This window comes from Xenopus laevis, chromosome 7S (genome assembly GCF_017654675.1).
Source record: "Xenopus laevis strain J_2021 chromosome 7S, Xenopus_laevis_v10.1, whole genome shotgun sequence".
Lineage (NCBI taxonomy): Eukaryota > Metazoa > Chordata > Amphibia > Anura > Pipidae > Xenopus > Xenopus laevis.
This window is the reverse complement of record NC_054384.1, coordinates 81244044-81259507: the sequence shown is the minus strand read 5'-3', so window position 1 is coordinate 81259507 and position 15464 is coordinate 81244044.

Below are 15464 nucleotides of genomic sequence, written 5' to 3'. Positions count from 1 at the left end.
TTCCTTGGAACCACTCTATATTGGTTATTTCCAGTAGAACATGGCTCATAGTCTGCTGTTATATCCTGCAAGGCAGCAGCAATCCCTCACTCTGAAGAAGAAGGAGTACAGGACCCATGTGATGTCACTACTGGTTTTATTAGAAGCTGTCAATACTGAGTTCTGGTGAAAAGGAACACTAGTTCAAAAGTCTGTGTGTGTCAATTGAAACAAATCACATTCAATGCTCCCTGTTTAATGTTGATAAATAGGGGCTTCGGTGGCAATTTTGCTTAAAAAAAGTGAATTTGAGGCATTGTTTAATTCAAAATGCCTTCATCCCCATAGGTCCACATGGAATGGCCCTGTACAAACCCATCAGCTGTTGAGAACACCTTAATATTTAGGTCTAAGGGGGTTATGTAAAAAAAGGCACCAAGTTTGCCCAGGACTGGAGCAGTAACCCATTACAACCAATGAGCAGGTAGAATTAGCTGGAAACCTGTTTAAAAGCAAATATGGGTTGCTACAGGTTATTTCTAGCAGACAAACACAGTGCCTTTTATTACATATGGTTCTTAGCTTTTACATAAAAATGATGTGCAACACAATTTACCAGCAGACCCAAAGCTTTACTGTTTTGTGGACTCAGGGCTTCCTGTATAACTTCCTACATTTATTCTGAGGTATTTATTTCCTTCCTGGAATGTTAGGAGATGTGGATAATTACTGACATAATGAATTCACCTCTGATTTAACTAAATTCATGCTACATTTATGGTTTCTGGAATTCTTACCTATGCTGTAATTTATTGTTATAGTGAAGGTGAAGACAGGGAGATCTATGGAGGGTGGTATATGTGCAAGTCATTATTGGTGACATTAGGAAACTGTTTGATCATCTATTATTTTCTATGCAACTTGAACCTAAAAATATTGTATGAAGGCATCAGTGAACATACTTTTGAGAAGGACACAAGGGTACAATGCCCAAAACACAGTAGGCAAAGAGAACAACAAAAGCATGTTACAAGCTTCAAGGTATGGAGCTATCTCTAAGGCATACAGTATGTGAATGTATTCCAGTATTATGTAGGAGTAAAGTGTAGGCTTACCTCCCAAAACATTGGGTCCAGGTACACATGCCCCAGACTTGAAGTAAACAACATCTCTTTTACACTACAAGAACTGCATTTGGTCTGTCTATACCTGTTGGGATCCAGCCAGCCTGTAATTGTTGCTGTGATGAATCTCCACATGGTGCCTGTAATTCACATAAATGGAGATATCATGATGTTAAAATCTAGAAAATTCAAGCAAGTCAATTAATAGAGAGGAAGGTATGGAAAAAATGCAGTGGTTATTTATAGAATAAAAATAATCAAGGTGAGATGGGTTCATTTGGGATGCTTGTTGGCTCTACTTATGAATTTATATAGACTTGCTCTTAATTCGGCAATGGAAAGTAGCATCTTTCTTTGTAGCAACTCTGTCGAGAAGGTATGGAATCTTGATATAGTCTATCATTTATCCTCCCATATTTTCTATTCTTCTTTTAGTTAATAAAAATTGTTGTGGCCATTTTCTTCTGAAATATGCTTGATGTTTTGTGGGTTGATGGAACCCTGCAATCTTTCTCATGAGGTGTTTACAGCCAAACCAGCCAGTGCAAATATTTGTTTATGTAAAAGTACAATCATACATATAAGATCAGATTTTACTTGGCCATAGAGTAGCAAATACAATTCTAGATGCTGTAATGCAAGGGTCCCCAACTCTTTTCACTTGTAAACCACATTGAAATGTAAAAAAAGCAGAGGAGCAAAACAAGCATTAAAAAAAAGCTCCTGGTTTGCCTAATAGGCCCCTGATTGGCTGATTAGAGAGCCCTTATGTGGATTGGTAGAATTTTATGCAACCAAAACTCCAAACCAAAATAAGCTCCTGCTTTGAGACCACTGGGAGCAACATCCAGGGGGTTGGTGAGTAACATGGTTGGGGACCCCTGCTCTAATGTAAAGAAACAATTTAGCTTCTTGCAGGTATGCTACACAGTTATCCTTCTGAAAAAGATACTAAGAACATTTATCTTAGATGTTTTATAAGTCATCAATTCCTGCGGATACAAGTAGACATGTAACTCAGACATCCTGGCACCACTCCCAAGTGTAGGAGTCTTACAGCTGGCAGATGTATTTTATATGTGTTTCAGTCTTAGCTCATAACAGGATACAACTACAGTAAGTATGCATTATTTACTTTAGATTTCTATCAGTTCCTTGTGTTATTTACTTCCCCTCACTTGTTATTTTCTAAATTCTGAATGTAACGTCTGAGTCAGGCATTAGTTGGCTTGCTTTTAGGCAACTCACTGTGAGTTTACCTGTTGGTGCTCCGGATCCTTGAAATGTTTTTGTCCAGATAATTCTAGATCTGATGCAACAATTACAGCAAAATACCAAATCTCTGCCAGAGTAAAGTGTTTTTTTTCTGTATTTATCAATGGAACCAAGGTATTTAACCAGGGGTTAAACATCAATTACATTTTACTTGTACTGTTTATTGACTTCTGCTGAATGTATATATGACATTATTATTTCCTGTGAAATGCCACATTTTATATTGCAGCAGTATTCCCTTTATCCACATGGCATTCAAACCTAGCTTAAATCATTTAAGGTCAACCTCAGAGACATAACTCTATATTATTAATATAAACAGCTTTTCGGGATGATACTTACCATTTCAAGTCTACACTACTTAGAAAATCTAAGCCACGAGAGTCACTCTATCTACGATTAAATTAAAAATGACATCTTCTCCAGCAAGTTAGCAGTGAGATTAAAAAAAATTATTTACTCTACAGGCAAAAACTTGACAGGTAAGATTTGTTTGCCTTGGAAATATGTGCTTTACGGGGCTTGTGTACAAATCCAATCCAAAGCAATATGAAAGCTGTCCAAATTCTCACCCGTATTATGGTGCCTGTGACAGTTGGACTCCTACAAATCAAGGAGTTACAAGGATCATCTTAAAAGAGTTGCTGTTGCATAGTCTAGCTATGAAAATCACTTCAAGTAATGACAGTTCATTGATAATTCTGCAAGATTGCACATTTTATAATTACAGGTATTGCTTATAGGTAGGGAATTCAGGATGCTCAGGTCCAGATAAAGGGTCTTTCTGTAATTTGGATCTCCATAATTGTTTTTAAAGATTTTTATTTTTGCATTTTCAAGAATAACAGTGTGAGGATACCTCAGATATTAAAGATCCCACCCCTTCCTGCTTTATTTTTTACTATTAACATATTTAAAAAAATTTTGATTCTTTTTACTGCTTGCTGCAATACCCTTTCCCATATCAATTTTACTTACACTTATACAAGGTGGTTTATAGCATACACCAATGATAATTCTCTTTGCCCAGTCAATATCTCTACCCACAGGGATTCCACACCCTTACCAGTGCCAGCAATGGTTATCTCCACCTACATGTGGCACGGGACTATTCGACCATTCGATAGTCGAAGTACTGTCTCTTTAAAAAAAACTTCGACTACCTACTTCGGCACTTTAAACCTACCGAGCTACAATGTTAGCCTATGGAGACCTTCCCCATAAGCATTCTAAGCTTTTTTTGATCAAAGGAAAATCCTTCGATAGATAGATTAAAATCCTTCGAATTTGCGGTAAATCCTTCGACTTCGATATTCAAAGTCGAAGGATTTTACTTCGACCCTTAGTAAATGTGCCCCCTAGTGTACCCACTTTAAAAATCATACTTTAGCTTAGGGCTGGGAGTGGGAAAACATTTTATACTTGTTTTGTGACAAAAAGTAACATGATCTCCCTCCCCACCCTAATTTGTATATGCAAATTAAGATTCGGTTTGGCCTGGCAGAAGGATTCGGCCGAATCGGAATCCTTCTGAGAAAAGCCGAACATATATTGCTCCCCAGGCGCTTGAGAACTAGTCAATAGCCAGTAAATTACGGAACGCAATCCTGGATTTGGTGCATCCCTAGAGTAAGGGGAAAAGAGACCTACAGTAGGTTGCTTCAATGCAGTGATTTCAAAGAGGAAATAAATCAGAAAAGACTGGTTAATTTCCTGCCGGACTAGGAATTTCTATGGAACACATGAGTATAGGAAGTTGTGCATCAAAATAAATCAATGTCTATATAATACACAAAAGCCATGAATATCCTGTAAATTATATCCTTATAAACGGTGAGTAGTGATGTCATCAGTTATAACAGTTATAAACGGTGAGTAGTGATGTCATTTCTGTCACATGACTTACTAAAATTTGTGTATTATAATAAATAAAGTACCCCCAGTTGTAAAATATGAGGATATTAGAAGTTACCTCGGAGTTCCATGACCTGTATAAAAACACTCAGCCTTCGGCCTCGTGTTTTTATATGGTCATGAAACTCCTCGGTAACTAATAATATCCTTATATTTTACAAGAGGGGGTACTTTATTCACTATATAATATACTGTAGATCCTAGATTTTTAAATGCTGGATTAAACTATTTAAAAAAAGTTAAGATTCACACTAAAGTCATATTTGCATTTCATAGTTTCCTATACACGGCTCTCAAAATAAGTGGATTTAAGACTCTCTGTGATGGATAGCTGAGTTATGCTAGCCTGTCTTAATGAATAAATCTCTGTGATTTTGCCTAGCACAATATTTGGCTTGATTTATTAGCCATCCGTTATATGGTGGCTACATATTCTTTCCTATTAAGATACCTTGAAATGTTTTTATTGCAGTACATTTTGTATTTAATATTACGGACTATATGTGACTACATAAACTGTATATTTTTTTTTCTAATATGTATAGGTTATGGTTTTATTACCCTAACCACATTACTAACTGAGCAATGACATAACACATAGGGAGGTGCTGTAATATAATTGTCTATTGTTTCATGTATGGGTTACCTTTTTTGATGTTTGGGTCATATATTACCCCCTCCATTTTTCTAATGTATACCCATTGTATCCATCAAGGCACCCCTCCCCTTATCTTTTAAGGTGGTAGAGTACATTTGGATATGTTTTAGTGGTGCGTTTTATACTCCCTTTCTTTTAACCACCTTAAATTTGAAGGCTAATTTTACATTGGTTTTGGGGTCTCAATCAGCAATATTGTTATTAAAGGAGAACTCCATAAAAACATAACTATGCAATATGCAGCAATTAAAAAATATGCAGACTTTTCATGATTTTTAATGTTTTCTGACAGTTCCCTAAGCCTAGCCCCCTGATCTTCTGCTGATATTTCTGACTACTTTACTGAGCTGGCTGACTACTGTTACCTTCTATTAGCAGCCAACTGTCCTTAGACTGCATTCTCCGGCCCACACAATTCCCTGCACATGTGATTTCAATAAGAAATGGAACATCATAGTACAATGCATTGTGGGTTATGTAGTTCCCGCATGCTGTCTGTAAGCTGTGGAGAAATTGTTACAATTTGTAACATCAGTGTTTAGTCCCTCCTTCCCTGTCAGGATTTCAAATGATGCAAAAAGAGAAGAACTGTTAAACAGCTGGATTTCAGCATAGAAAATGCCATTTATTCACACTTTTTGAAGAAACAGGTAACAGTGATGGGTATATTAGGGGTGTCTGTGTTATGTTGGCCTCTTTATCAAATTCTGGTTTGGAAGCCGGAGTTCCCCTTTAAATTTTAGCACACACATCCTGGGACCAAGCAGTATAGAGGTGAACAATTTTGTATTGAGGTGACCCAGAATGTCCTCCCAGTAAAGCAGGTTGCATTCAAGCGAATACTTATGCCAGACATCTGTCACATACAGAGGGATGATGGGTTATTTTTTTACTTAGTATAGTATGCCCTATGAATCATATTGGGTTGTAGTTATCTCTGTCTATATAGAGTATAGAGTATGCTATAAGCATGTTATGTGGCCGATATCAGCATCCTGATTTTTTGCTCTGTAGTGGAGCATTGTTGTACAATAGTGGATATTTCATACTCATTTTGTGTTCTGCCCTTTTCAGCTAAGATCTGACTTCAGCATAAATTTATCTGAGCACACTCTGGTATCACCTTGGCCAGGAGTTTAAAAATGCTAAGCCTCCATCTAATAGACAGAATTTGATCAGAGGCAAGAAGAATGTAGGAAAAGTCAAGGGTTTTATGAGCATTTACCCAATTTATTGTCGGTCTATACTGGCAATTTCTGTACATTGTTTGGGCAGTCCTCTGTGTCCACACTAAACAAATGCAGCCATTTTGCTTGGCACAGTCATCTGTTGAACCATTTAAATATTACCAGACATATACAGGTCAGTATCTTTTAGTGAAATCATAATGAAGAACAAATTACAAAGTAATGGCAATTGGTGACAAGAATCAATATGCATTTTAAAATAAGGAAAACTGATGACTTTCTGGCTGAATGGGCTGTCTTCTTTGTGTTCAATTTTCAGGATAGCAGCCAAGGGTAGCAGCACTGCATTGATTTTTTATGAAGTAACGCTTATGAATTCAAAGCACAGAAGCTTGGTTTTAATAAAGTGCAGGATAGTAATATACATTTTTAATTCCTTTATTGTATACAATATCTACTGACCAAACCGGTGATATAGAGTTTGGATGAGACTAAATAACTTGGATATTTGTATTCCATATTTGTATCGCGTAAGGCAATTCTTATGGTCAATATCAGATAAAGGCCAGTAAAACGAAAAGAAATTGTATAGCATATCATAACCAGGAAAATGGAATCCTGCCTCAGAACAACTTTAATGCCTTCAGACAACATTGCTTAGTATGGTTGTTATTAAACCTCTGGTTTGGGGTACTTTGCAATACTATATTCTATTTAGTAGAACTAAAACGAACTAGACTTTCTCAGTATTCTTGAAATGTTGGGCAATCCCCTTTAAAACGTTAAGGCAAAAACAATCACCAACATCCAATCACAATGGTTCAATTGAACTATTCAGGTAGGTGTTAGCTGAAGCTAACTGAAACATTATACTGTGACGTTCCCAAAAATCAAAAAATTAATAGCTAAAAGTAAAAAACATATATCAGTACATGAAACACATTTCGTGCCTATTGGGACACTTACTCATGCTGAAGCTGACACAGGTGTTAAAGGAGAACTAAAACTTAACTAAAGAAGTAGGCTATACATGTTGTACATTATGTTTTGTGCTTCTGTACCAGCCCAAGGCAACCACAGCCCTTTAGCAGTAAAGATCTGTGTCTCCAAAGATGCCCCAGTAGCTCCCCAACTTCTTTTCTGCTGATTCATTGCACATGCTCTGTGCTGATGTCACTTACTGATCTTAGGGACCCACTCACAATATACTGTACAAATACTGTATAATATAACTGTCACAATATAAGGCTGATTAGTAATTAATACAAATTATTGGTAAATGGCAGCACAGAAACCAGTGCAATTAGCATAGGAATTTGATAATCAGCCCTGTAGCATCCACTTATATGGCCAGTCTCATTTTCTGCTTTATAATTTGTGACGACCCCTAAGCTTAGCTTCTCAGAGCCCACCGAGCATGTGAGTGTCACAGACACTTTCAAAGATGGCGACCCCCTATGACAAGTTTGAAGTCCTGGATCATTGCTGCTATTGAGAAGCTGAAATTTTAAGCTGGTGCAATAAATTCAGTATATACAATATGGCATTTTAAGCCATATTCATTTTAGGGTTTAGTTCTCCTTAAAAGTGTGAACCAGTCACAATGATACCATGCTTTTCATTGAGACAGGTGTTCATTTTTTATCTACATGGCTGGATGTGTGAATTGTTGTTGAACCGTGTATTGCTGTCAAGCAGGTCATGGGCCTCCTTCTAGTTCTACATCTAGTTTGTGTAGTGAATATCACTTACCCTGGTGGTCCAGTGGTGCGTCAGTTAAAGGCGCAGGCGCGCTGGCGGCATCACGAAAGGGCGCCAAATTTGAATTGTATAAAAAGCTAATTAGGGCTGTGAGACCTTGCCCGTGATAGGATCTTGTTCCTGGTGCTTTGTTTGCGATTCTGATTCCTGATTCTGGTTTTGACCCCTGCCTGACTTTACGATTATCCTGACCTCTATATCCGACCCTTGCCTGAATATCGACTATCCTTCTGCTGAACCCTCCTGTCTGATTGCGATTGACTTCCGCCTGCCCTGACCCGGCCTGTACTGATTACGATTCTGTTTCCTGTTTTGTACCGTGACCCTCGGCCCAAAAGACTCTGCTACCCGCCGTGCCCCTCTGCTAGCTAGAACATCTTGCCTTGTACCCCTCGTTAAGTCCAGGTGGCACCCAAGTAAGCTGAGGGCTCCTCCCGAAGCCCAACAGTGGTCACACTACTGGTGAAGCCGAGCCGAGACCAGGGTTCCTGGCACCTGTTCTGGTATTGGGTGCCGGCCGTGACATTTTGGCATAAATAGCCTCCTTCACACCTCTTTCAAACCATCTGTCTTCTTGGTCCAAAGTTTGCACATTGCAGCTCTTAAAGGAGTGTCCCCTTTCCTTTAGATGTTGATTAACTGCTCAGCCTTGTCCTGAGGCCCTCCTATGTTGGTCATTCTCTTACTGAGCAGTTGTTTGGTTTCCCCAATGTATGATCTCCACAAAAGTGAACAGTACAGATCACATTACTTTTTATGCGCTTTGGTGTTGGGTCTCTTGGGTGCACCATATGTTTTCAAACATATTGTTAATGTCTGGGGGTCATCTGCAACATTCTCTTTTTTAAGCCTACCTTAAATGATCAGTATATATTATTGCAATGGTAAAAACAGTTGGGGTCCGACTGTCGCATGAAAACGCAGCATTTTCATCTGACAGTCAGATAAATGTAGTTCTTACCTGAGATTTCTCCTTCATTTCCTGTATCTTCAGAACATCCGACATGTTGCATGTGTTTCGTCGCATGTGTTTCGTTGCATGGTGATGTGTTGGCTCGAGCCGCAAGGTGGAATTCCTCCCTTACATTTATTCTTCATTTTCATTAATTTTCAGCTTTAAAGATACAAAGCAACCATCTTTAGTCATATGATTATATGCTTACAATTAACTTGTTGATGAGAAATATTAGCTTTCTGATATCATTAAGGAGTAGAATCATAACGAAAATGAACAACTCATTAAATCTGACAGAGGGAGAGAATCTGAAATAATTGCAGTTTTGTGTGGGCAGGAAAAGTTTATCTTTACATTTCTTCTCGAAAATTGCTCTTTATGTACTATAATAATATAATATACTAATTGCTATGAAAAGGTAACAGAACATCTTTTGCACAGATGAAACACAAGTATTGACATAGTAGGGATATGTGGTAAACAGTTTTATCTAAAAGGAGAAGGAAAGTCATATCCCACTTGGGGGTACCAAATGTTAGGCACAGAAAATAAAGCACTAATTGAACACAAGTAGTACCGATTTCATCAATTGAACAAAACCAACCTGTCTCCATCCCAATATTAGTCCATCATCACCATAAATTTTCTCTGACCCATTAACCCATACCTAATAAGCAAATAGCTTTGAAGTACAGTTCAAAAAATAATCCGAAATATTTGATTTCTTTTTTTAAAGGTTTTTATTATCAAGGGAAGGGGGCACAAGGGTTTAACAAAAAACAGAATAAAACACAACATGGTTCACAGCATAGTTGGATTGTACGTATCACATCTCAGTGTCGCAAAACATCACAATAAAGTGTCACGTCAAGCTTGTATTGAGGACGCTTTATTATCATCTTGTCTCCAATTCTGGGGATCTTATACTAGTGTATGGGAGTGGCTTATACTAGTGTATGGGGGTGGCTCCTGCTTTGTCTAAAGGGGCTTTACTCAGGAATCTCAACCAGGTTTATGTCTAGCCATGGGCTCCATATTTTATCAAACTTTGCCTGGCACCCCCCGAGCCACTTATGTAAACTTAATGGATGGTAACATTTTATTCACCAATTTAACCCAGACATTTATTATTGGAGTATCCTTTCCCATCCAGTCCATTCCCACCACTTTTTTAGCATAATACAGCAATGCTCTCATGAGAGATTTAGCTTTATTCAAGAGGAGCAGATCCTCTAGCAGCCCCAGCAGGGGAGCACACTTGAGGTAGGTTCAGATTGTCTGCCAAATATTTTATGACCTCCTCCCAAAATCTAAGCACTGGGGGGCAACTCGATGCCAGATGCATAAAGGACGCCTCTGCCTCCCCACACCGTGGACATTCATGTCCAGTCTGTCCACCCATCCTCTGAATTTTTTGCTGGGGTGACATATAACTGTTGAACAAATTTAAATTGGATCAACCTGTCTCTCAGTGAAATTAGATCACAATATAGTGAATCGGTGGCTTCATCCCATTGCTCCTCACTAAGAGCTGGAAAAGACTGCTGCCATCGTCTTTGAGCCTTGGCAAAGGGAGAGGGGTTAGTAGCTATTAGTGCCTGGGTTTTAAAATGGAGAAGGTTGGAATTCCACCAGAGAGGTAGAAAGGGGGAGAGTATTGGTAGCGCATGCCAAGCAAGTGCACATGCAATTTTCCAGGCTCTAAAGGGGGTAGCCATTGTGGATGAGCAATCATAGCGTAATCCGCTAGTTTCCTATATGGCATATTCTTTATAGCCTCCAGTAAGCCCATTCTTGAGACCAATAATGTAAGGGTAGGGTCCTCTACATCACTTGTATGGTGCAGTCTATCAAGGTCTGGGTCAAGCGTGGTCCAGTAGGCATATGGAGGCATTCGGGAAGGATGAGAGGGCTATATACATTCGCTCCATGACCTCGACTGAGAATGGTGGAGGAGCTTGTTAGCTATTTTGCAAGGTAATACTATATACCTTCCATAGAAATCAATTTTGATTTGACCCCTATCAGCTTAAATTGAATGCCTTTCCGAACCAGTATGGAAACTCCCCTGGCATGGGTAGAAAAAGGGGAATGATATACTGTATATGGGCCACCCAGTGGCGTTTTATTGAGAGAAGTTTCTGACCTACCAGGTTTCCTGGAGGAAGAGAAGTGCAGGAGCATGTTTTTTAATATAGTCAAAGAGTTGCGCCCTTTTAAATTTACAGTTAAGTCCCCTGGTGTTCCAAGAGATTAACGTTAAAGGTTGCATGAGATCTGCTGCCTATTACAGTGTTTACGTTTAGACATTTTGCATACACAGTGGTAGTGTGTGAACCAGTTGACAAACAAACAAACAAAAACAGTCCCATGAAATCCCTAACCCACCCTGCCCAACCCCCCAAAATGGGTGGGTCTAGACCCTGAACAGTGAAGAAACTCTTACGAGAATGAACAGTTGTGGCCAGGCTACAGTCAGTTGCCATATTCCCATATCATAACATTCCAGTTGTGCCACTAGTGTCTGTTGAACAAACTCTTAGCCAGTAGCTATCGTTGTGTAGACAGTGCCTGAGTAAGCCAGGATTGGTAAATAGTTCCATAGCAGGTGTGAGAGTTACCGGATCTACAGTATGTATACCTTACCCCCTAGCCTTGGATGTCATCCATCATGCCTTATATTCCATTGCTTGTCTAGGTGTGTATGGCTAGGCTATTCCACTCCCTGCTGTAGTAGGCCCACGTTCAAAAGAGGATATACAAGTGTTGGGGCATTATCAAGGCTGTGTTTAATAATTATGGCCAGTGCACATGACTAAATTTATCCGTAATATGAATGTCCAGATCAAAAGGCATCAAAATATCTCAGTTTGTATTGGGCGCTACTGGCATAGGTTATGTCTATGTGTAATTGCTTGAGGAGCCTCTCCTGATACATAGTCACTTTATACTTACTATAGGTCGAACCCTAATGTCTATCCAGAATATTCCTTGGTGCTCTCCCAGCAGCATGGTAGTCTAGCCAGCGATCTGCTTCTGCTGGTGATGCAAAGAAGTGTGCTCCGGTACAGAGGCGCATCCAGGCGCCCTCTGGGGGAAATCCTGCCCTGGGTATAAAGGATGTTGTGGTAGGCTTTGATATATTTGTATATTCCACTTAGATTGTAAACTCTACATACCTACTGTGACTCTTAGTCTTACCACATGGTACATAATCTCTTTATTCATATATATTTCTTATTAATTATAATGCTTGTCCTCCCTGGGTGTACTTTTCTACATTGTGAAATAATCCTAGCAATATAAATAAATAGGATACATTGAGAGGCGATGATTTGAGCTTGTCAAGCAGCGAACACATTACATCTGTGACCCAGTAGATCAATGAAACCCATCAGATTCTATTGGTTTTGCACTTGTCTTTCCCAAACATTATTGATTTTATCTTCTCTAGACAGTTAATGAACCAGAAGGACCCAAGGCAATTGTGTGGCTCATTTCACACTTAAGAGGACACTGGGAAGGGTTAAAATATTTTAGCCCATTGCAGTGCATGAATAGATAACCATGTGCCATTTCATTTTCTCAGAGGGACAATTGGTTTCATCCTTCCAGCTTTTTTCCCTGATGTTTGTCCTGTTTACATCTGATTACACAAGACAAAACTGGGCAACCAGGACCTTTTATGGCATTAACTGTTTTGCAGCTGGCAAACAGGATTGTGTAACAAGGACTCAAGCAGACTAAATTATATATCCTTGATGAGGTTACTACAAAACTTTTGGGAGTGGCATGTATGCATCTACAGTATATAGGGCCACTGCACAAAGCAGACACTCCCTTCCCTAAACGCTTCAGGACTTCAGTTCCTTTCTCTGTCAAGTCAGTATTTGCTCATGGCTTGACAAGTACAAAACCATGAAGCCAGGGAAACGTCTTTAAGATATATTTACCATATGGGACAGCATTACATTTATCCTGCTTATATGCCAAATTTCATGCACCATATTTCTTGCATTTACTGTTACTGCTCAGAGTTACACCTGCAAGTTTATGCCATTTTTTTTTTCACTTTTCTTCTTGGGAATGTGAATTATTTATTGAAACTCCTCTGCAGTTTACTGGATTTCTTTCATAATAGTTCCACTTTAATTCTTCATGAATTTGCTGTATCAAAAATGGAACTAATTTGCTACTCTGCATGCATGCCTTAGATAGTTTATGTCAGTCTCTTACATAAAGATTCATTTCTCTCTAGTTGCAGAGTTCTATAAAAGGGGAAGCACAACGGAAAATGTCTCTTGTGTAACACATTTCAACAGCTGATTCATAATTTATATTAGGTCCCTGAGGCTGCCACTTTGACAGCCTAAAAACCAGCTGAAAGACAATATAACATGAAGTTTTACACAAGTCTGTTACACAAAGCAGAAAAAGATGGGTGACTTGATTCTTTTATTAAATTGTCTCCAGAAGGCCTCTTACAAAATAATTATAATTATCCCTAGCCAACCTTTTCTCCCATATTCAGCAAAATGGTGTTACACATAATACATTTATATCCTGAAGCAATAGTCACACCGTTCCACTATTGTGCCGTTACATCTACCAAGAAAAACAAAAAACTAAAAAAAAATTATATGGTAAATGATTTCCATTGATTGTCCCAAGACAATTAGGGGAAGCCTGAGCTGTCAGGGTGGAAATCCCGTTAGTGTTGCAGGCGCAGTGAGGAAAAGCTTCTAAAATTAAAGTATCAGGTGCTGATTAGTAGGAATAAATGAAACGATTTAGCATGTTAGGAAATACAGGCATTTTGTTTATCCAGCGCCATAAGACTTTTCACAAATAAATAATGGCAACAGGGTTTCACCATAGCTTCTTATGGCAGAGACACACATGGAGATTCAGGGAGATTCAGTCGCCGGTGACAAATCGCCTCTTCTTCGAGCGACTAAATCTCCCCGAACTGCCTTCCTGCTGGCTAGAATCTAAATCGCTGCTGGGATGGCACTCGGAGCTATACGTTTTCCGAATTCACCTGAAGTTGCCTCAAGGGGAAACTTTGGGCAACTTCGGAAACCAAAGCGTTCCGAGTGCCATCCCGACCGGCGATTTAGATTCTAGGCCACGGTAAAGCACTGCGGGGAGATTAGTTGCCAAAAGAAGAGGTGATTTGTTGCTGGGCGACTAATCTCTCTGAATCTCCACCTGTGTCTCTGCCCTGAAAGGTAGAAAAAAAACAGAATTACAATGCTAGAATTTGGATTTTCCTTCCAAGCCATTATGCTCCAGTAGAATACAAGTAGGGGTGGGTGCAAGGGACAGCGAGAAGAGCAAGATGTTGGAAGGGTTGCATCACTTGCCCTGTTTTGCCTACACAAATAGCAATCTTAAATACAGAAATAAAAGCTGAAATATAGTTAATAATAAGCTTCTAGGTAGGCATGAGGGCTGCCAACAAAGTTCCAATAGAACTATAGGGCCATTATTTGCCCAGGAGCTAGCAGATAAGCTATTACAGATAGCATAAATACAAAATAATAAAAAGAGGTCTAATGCCATTCATGATTCTCTACAATAATTATTAATAATTAATAACATACGGTAGTTATAACATGGGGGCCTTATTTATCAAAATCCAATTTTTTTCCAAGTATTTTATTTAAAAAAGTCTGACCAAGCATCCACGATTTGAATTTGTTATTAAAAAAAAGCACAATTTAATTGGATCTGGAAAAAACTCGATAAAACTGAGTGAAAATCTGAATTGTACAATTTTTTTCCCAGATTGCTCGATTTTTTTCTGGCTCTTTCCCAAATAGTCAGAATTTTTAGGATTTCTGCACGAAAAGCCTGAAATAGTCGGATTTTCGGGCTAATTCCAACGCAGACCACAGAAACTTTCAAATAGGACTTAAAAACAACCTTGGCAGGTCTAAGATGCTGGATTTTCAGATTCAGACTTTTTGCAGAATTGGGTTTTAATAAATCATAAAAAAATTTGGGTTTTTTTTCACTGAAAATTCGGATTTTATAGTAAAAATGTTTTTTTTGCATTTGGACTTTAATAAAAAAAAACCCAAAGGTACAGAATTTTTTATTTGATTTTGTACTAATTGCCTGGGTTTTGCTTTTTAAGATGACTGTAGAAAATAAAATAGATGAATAATTGTATGTATTTTGTGTAGATCGGGTCAAATAAACAGAAATTACAGAGGGAGGTATTTATTGGATAAATGGTGTATGTCTAGAAAAACATTCTGCACTACAATCCTCCTATATAAGCTCTTGGCCTAATCACTATTCATCTTTTTGTGTTTCTTTAGGGCAATGTGCAGGTGCAGTACAGAAGTTATTTGCTGGATTACATGTTGAATCCACATATTTGCCCTTTAGTAATTATTTATGTACAGTGCCCCAGTCACCATATTAATTGGCCCGGGATAAATAAAATATTAAGGTTTGTTTAGCCCTAGTCAACAGGGCCTTTTTAATGAATGAGCAAATGGGGTGTACAACTGTTTTAGATCCGTTTTCAAAAAGATCATAGAACTCCACAACACGTTTGGAGCCGTCACGTCGCTATGCGACAAAACGCATGCTACGCG